General features: G+C 45.0%; 1 protein-coding gene across 1 annotated transcript in view; it reads left to right on the top strand.

Annotated features, from left to right (window-relative positions):
- Nucleotides 1–304: 304 nt before the first annotated feature.
- Nucleotides 305–6,000, top strand: part of BLVRA (biliverdin reductase A) — a 45,585-nt gene continuing 39,889 nt past the window's right edge. The window contains exon 1 of the mRNA XM_084896240.1: nt 305–798. The gene's annotated coding sequence lies outside the window, so the exon portion shown is untranslated. The remainder of the gene's footprint in view (nt 799–6,000) is intronic.

Genomic DNA, 6,000 nt, shown 5'->3' with positions numbered 1-6,000 from the left:
CATGATGTTTCATATAGAGAACCCTAAAAACTCCACCAAAAATTACTAGAAATAAATAAACAGTAAATTTGCAGGACACAAAAAAAAATCAATGTATAAAAACCTATTATGTTCCTATATACTAACAATTCATTTAAAAAAAAATGAAAGAAAAATCATTTGCAATTGCAACAAAAAAATAAAATATCTAGATATGAACTTAACAAAGGAGAGAGAGAGAGAGATATCAGCTGCTTGCCTCCTGAGCACATGCCCTTGTCAGGAATTGAATCCTGCCACACTTGAGCCCTCAGGCCTACACTCTAACCACAGTGACAAACCGGCCAGGGCAGGACCGGTTCTCTCTCTCTCTCTCTCTCTCTCTCTCTCTCTCTCTCTCTCTCTCTCTCTCTCTCTCTCTCTCTCTCTCTCTCTCTCTCTCTCTCTCTCTCTCTCTCTCTCTCTCTCTCCTTTTCTTCTAGCACTGGCATAACCCTTTCTAACCCTTTCTTTTAAAAACAACTTTCAGCCTTGGGAGTTAAAATTGCTGTTTTAACATTCACTGTAGCCCAGCAGGGTGCAGGGAGCAGGGCAGAGGCCCAGCTAGGAGCCGGGCGAACCCCGCAGCTGCAGCCCTGCAGGTCCCCGCACGGAGTCCGGCGTGGGCGGGTCCCCTCCTGCCCAGGCCCCGGCTTTCCCTCGGGCTGGCCGGCCCCACCTCCCCCGGGCAGGCGGCCAACCCAGTGGGCTCGGCCAGTTCGCGGGCTGTGGCGGAGGGAGCAGGAGCGGCTGGGAGAGCTGAGCTCTGCGCGCGGGCAGGTAAGGCGCTTGCAGGGGCGCGGGCGTCCCCGTGGCTCTGAGACCCTCCGGCAGCTCCTGGAAGCGGCGCCCGGAGACCGCACTGCCAGGAGCGGCTGGGCCTCGGCCTGAGCCTCCGGTACAGCCTGGGCCCCGCACCCCAGCCCGCGCGTGGGCCTGGCAGCCTGGAGACGTGCTCCCTGCGCCCAGCGGGCTTGGCTCAGTGGTTCCATTCCATCAAGGGCACACACTGGGGGTTGTGGGCTCCACCCTCAGTGGGGGGCGTGCAGGAGGCAGCCCACCAAGGATTCCCTCTCATCATTGATGTTTTTTCTCTCTCTCTCCCTCCCTCTCCCTTCCTTTCTGAAATCAATAAAAATATATATTTTTTAAATGTGGCTTTCCACATTAGAAACAAAAAAGAGGTGCTCCCCCAGGGAAGCACTTTCTAAAGCAAACAAAAAAACTGTTTGAAAAGTTAAATCTGCAATTCATTTGCAAAATGCTTATGGTTTTGTTCTCACATGGACATAGCTCAGCTGCTGCGTTCTTGTATAGCCTCGGTGGGGGTTGGGTTTGAGAGAGTTGGTTCTATGGGGGCATCTCCAGTTCAGGGCGCAGGCTGGGTCCTGGGAATCTGAGGACATGCCGGGGCGTTGGGATTCAGTCCTGCCCAAGACCCTCAGCCTCCCCTGGCCGCACTTTTTTCTTTGGAAACTGGAAAGATATTCCGTATTTCGTAGACATTGTTTTGAGCGTTTAAATGAACTGAGTGCACTAAGACTTGTCTCCCAGCGACGACAGGCTTTTAAAAATATCTATATACTTTTATTGGTTTTAGAAAGGAAGGGAGGGGGGAGAGAGAGAGAGAAACATCAATGATGAGATAGAATCATTGATCAGCTGCCTCCTGCACGCCTCCTAGGGATCGAGCCTGCAGTCCAGGCATGTGCCCTTTACGGGACTCAAACCCTGACCGGAACTGAGCCTGGGACTGGAATCCAGGACTCTTCAGTCCACAGACTGTTGGTCTATCCACTGAACCAAACCAGCTCGCAGGGGTCTTCAAACTACGGCCCGCGGGCCATATGCAGCCCGCAGAGGAGTCTAATCCTGCCCGCCAGGTTTTTTGGGCAGTGAGCGCAGCCGAGGTGTTACAGTAGGAATTAGTAGTTCATATAGTCCGGCCCTCCAGCTCTCTGAGGGACCGTGATCTGGCCCCCACTTTAAAAAGTTTGAGGACCCCTGAGCTAGGGCAACCACAGGGTTGTTTTGTTTTGTTTTGTTTGTTTATTGGTTCAGGTATTACATGTGTGTCCTTATTTCCCCTTTGCCCCCCATCTCCCCTCCACTTATGCCCTCACCCTCCTAGTGTACGTGTCCATTGAACAACAGGGTTTTTATTCACAGACGAGGGACCCAGTGCATGAATTTGTGCACCTTGAGAGGAACTGTGGGCTGTGAGGCTCTGGTGGGCGAAGGGGTGGGTTGCGGCCCATCCTCCACATCCCCTGCCCAGCTCCTTATAGTTATTGAGAAGCTATCCTTATTTTATATTTTTGTCTCTTTTTTCAAAAATTAATTGGCCATATATCTCTATATGTAAAAGCCTAAATAACCATTACTACTGAATGACAGGAACAACCAGAACGACCAGTCCACCAGTTGCTATGACATACACTGACCATCAGGGAAAATGCTCAATGCAGGAACTGTTCCCTGGTGGTCAGTGCACTCCCACAGCCAACCTCCCACAGTCCCTTCCCCCTGCCAGCCGCCCCTCCCCCAATAGGCCCCAATCACCAATCAGGCAAAGGGACCCCACCTGTGCACAAATTTGTGCACCAGGCCTCTAATGTGCATGTATGTATCTATACTAATAAAAGAGTAATATGCTAATTAGACCAGGAGACCTTCTGGATGTCCTTCCAGACAAAGCCATGGTGGAGGGGCTGAGGCAGAGGTGTTTAGGGGCAAACAGGCCAGGAGTGGGGGCGGCAATTGGGGGCGAGCAGGCTGGCAGGGGGGAAAGTTGGGGGCAAGCAGGCCAGGATGCAGAGTGGTTAGAGGCGATCAGGCAGGCAGGCAGGTGAGCAGTTAGGAGCCAGTGGTCCTGGACATCCCCCGAGGTGTCCCAGATTGAAGAGGGTGCAGGCTGGGCTGAGGGACAATTTCCCCTGTATCTGAATTTATGCCAATACCATACTGTTTTGAATTGTAATAGAGGTTGAAATCAGGAAATCAGTGATGCTTCTGGCTTTGTTCTTTTTTTTTTTTTTCTTTCCTTTTTCTTTTTTGCCTTTCCATTTGCTTTAATTGAGGTTTTTTTTTTTTTTAATATAGTATATATTTTTTATTGTTGCAAGTATTACAGATATCTCTCATTTTTCTCATGGCTGCTTTGGCTATTTGGGCTCTTTTGTGGTTCCATACAAATTTTAAGGTTTTTATTCGATTTCTGAAAAGAATACCATGAAATTTTGATAGGGGCTGCATTCAATTTGGAGATTGCTTTGGGTAGTATGAACATTTTAATAACATTACTCTTCCAGCCCATGAGCACAGAATATCTTGCCATTTATTTGTCTTCTTCTGTTTCTTTCATCAAGATCTTATAGTTTTCAGTGTTCAGACATTTTACCTCTTTGGTTAAATTTATTCTTAAATACTTATTTTTGATACTGTTGCAAATGGATTGTTTTTCTAATTTCTCTTTTTTAAAAATATATTTTTATTGATTTCAGGTAGAGGGAGTGAGAAGGAGAGAGATAGGAACATCAATGATGAGAGAGTATCATTGATCGGCTGCCTCCTGCTTGTCCCCTACTGGGGATCATGCCTGTAACTCTGGCATGTTCCCTTGACTGGAATGGAACCTGAGATCCTTCTGTCTGGAGGCTGACTCTCTATTCACTGAGCCAAACTGGCTAGGGCTAATTTCTCTTTTTAATATTTTGTTGTTGGTATATAGAAATGCAAGTGATTTTTTTATATTAATTTTGTATTCTGCAACTTTACTAAATTTGTTGATGAAGTCTAACAGTTCTTTTTTTTTGTATGGAGTCTTTTAGGGATTTCTATATATGATATAATCTGCAAATAAGGACAATCTTAATTCTTCCTTTCTGATTTATATACCTTTTATTACTTTTTCTTGCCTAATTGCTCTGACTAGGACTTCCAATATTCTGTTGAATATAGTGAACGTTCTTTTCTTGTTCCTGAACTTAGAGGAAAAGCTTTCAGTGTCTCACCTTTGAGAATGATGTTACCTATGGGTTTATTTCCTCTAAGCCCAGTTTTTTGAGAGCGTTTATCATAAAAAGATATTGAATTTTGTCAGATGTTCTTTCTGTCTCTATCATTTTTATCCTTCATTTTGTTACTATAGTGTATTATTATACATTCAGTAATGTGCAGATGTTGAACCATCCTTGGATTACTGGAATAAATGCCAATTAATCAATTGATAGTATTACAGACATCCACACTTCCCCACCCCCATTAACTTCCTCCACCGGGCATTCACCACCCTATTGTCTGTGTCCATGGACTATGCATATATGCATATAAGTTTCCTGGTTGCTATCTCCCCACCACCTGCTTACCCCAGCCATCCCTCTGAAATTCATCAGTCTTCCATGCTTCCTAGTCTATTTTGTTCATCAGTTTATTTTGTTCATTAGATTCCACAAGTGAGTGAGATCTTGAAATACTTATATTTCTCTGACTGGCTTATTTCACTTAACATAATACTCCCCAGGTCCTTCCACGCTGTTGCAAATGGTAAAGAGTTCTTTCTGTTTTACCACCACGTAGTATTCCATTATGTAAATATACAACAACTTTTTTATTCACTCATCTGCTGATGGGCACTTAGGCTGTTTCAAGATCTTAGCTATTGTAAATTGTGCTGCTATGAACACAGGGGTGCATATATTCTTTCTGATTGGTGATTCTGGTTTCTTAAGATATAGTCCTATAAGTAGGATCACTGGGTCAAGTGGGAGTTATATTTTTAATTCTTTGAGGAAACTCCATACTGTTTTTTTTTTTTTTCACAGAGAGTGCACCAGTCTGCATTTCCACAGCAGAGTACTAGGGTTCCCTTCTCTCCACATCCTCACCAACACTTGTGTTTGCTGATTTGTTTGCTGACAGGTGTGAGATGATAACTCATTGTTATTTTAATTTGCATCTTCCTGATGGTTAGTGATTTTGAGCATTTTTTCCACATGTATTAGTTGTAGGGTTAGATAATTTTTTTTGAGGCTTTTCTTATTTTTTGAGGTAGGCCTGTAATGCTATGAACTTTTATCTCAGGACTGCTTTCATTATGTCTCATAGATTTAGGGTTATTGTGTGTTCCTTTTCATTTGTTTCCAAAAAGTTTTTCGTTTCTTTCTTGAGCTCTTTGGTGACCCATTCATCTACACTAATAAAAGAGAAAGATGCAAATTGACCCTATCTTCGCGTCAGTGGTGGGCGATAGTGTTCCAAATCTGTGAAGTCCCAGCGCTATCCCTTGCAGCCACATGTTGTTAGCAGTGCAGCTGGGTGGGTGGGGGTTGGGTGAACTGATGGCTGTACAGTGCCATTTTTTTTTTGTTTTATTTTCCCAGTAATGGTGACTGGCATTCATCAGTGGCCTCCCCTCTGTATTTCCATCCAATAATTCCAGACTGGGATTAGACTGTCACTCAGGGAAAAATGTTTCTCTTGTACTAGTTTTCAGGTTTGTAGATAATGTGCTTTGCAACCTGACACATTGATACAGCTTCTTCTAGCGCCTGCTTCTATCCCTGGGGAGATGAGTTGAGGCGGGCCCTGGGAGTGTGAGGGGAGGTGGTCGGGTCCTGTTGCTGTTTTCTGTCTGGAATTGATAGATAACCATGGCCACATCTCTGTGCTTTGTCCCTGCCCAGGCTACTGGGTTCAGCTGCATAATGTACTGGCCACTCCCACAGAAATACTCACTGTAACAACTTCCAGCTGAAGGGAGAGCCAGTGGCACCCTGATTCCTCCCCTCTCCGAGCTGTGTCCTGCTGGGATCTCCAGGCTGAGAGCTCCAGGCTGCCTCCAGTATCATCTCAGCTCTTCTCCCTTCTCATCTCCCTACTTTGCTTCCACTTGCCCACCTGCAGGTGTTTATTTTTTTATTTTCATTTAATTTATTGGGGTGACATTAGTTAATAAAATGGTATGAGTTTCAAGGGTACAGT

This window comes from Pipistrellus hanaki (assembly GCF_964339955.1).
Source record: "Pipistrellus hanaki genome assembly, chromosome: 10".
NCBI lineage: Eukaryota > Metazoa > Chordata > Mammalia > Chiroptera > Vespertilionidae > Pipistrellus > Pipistrellus hanaki.
This window is presented reverse-complemented; position numbering and strand designations above follow the sequence as displayed.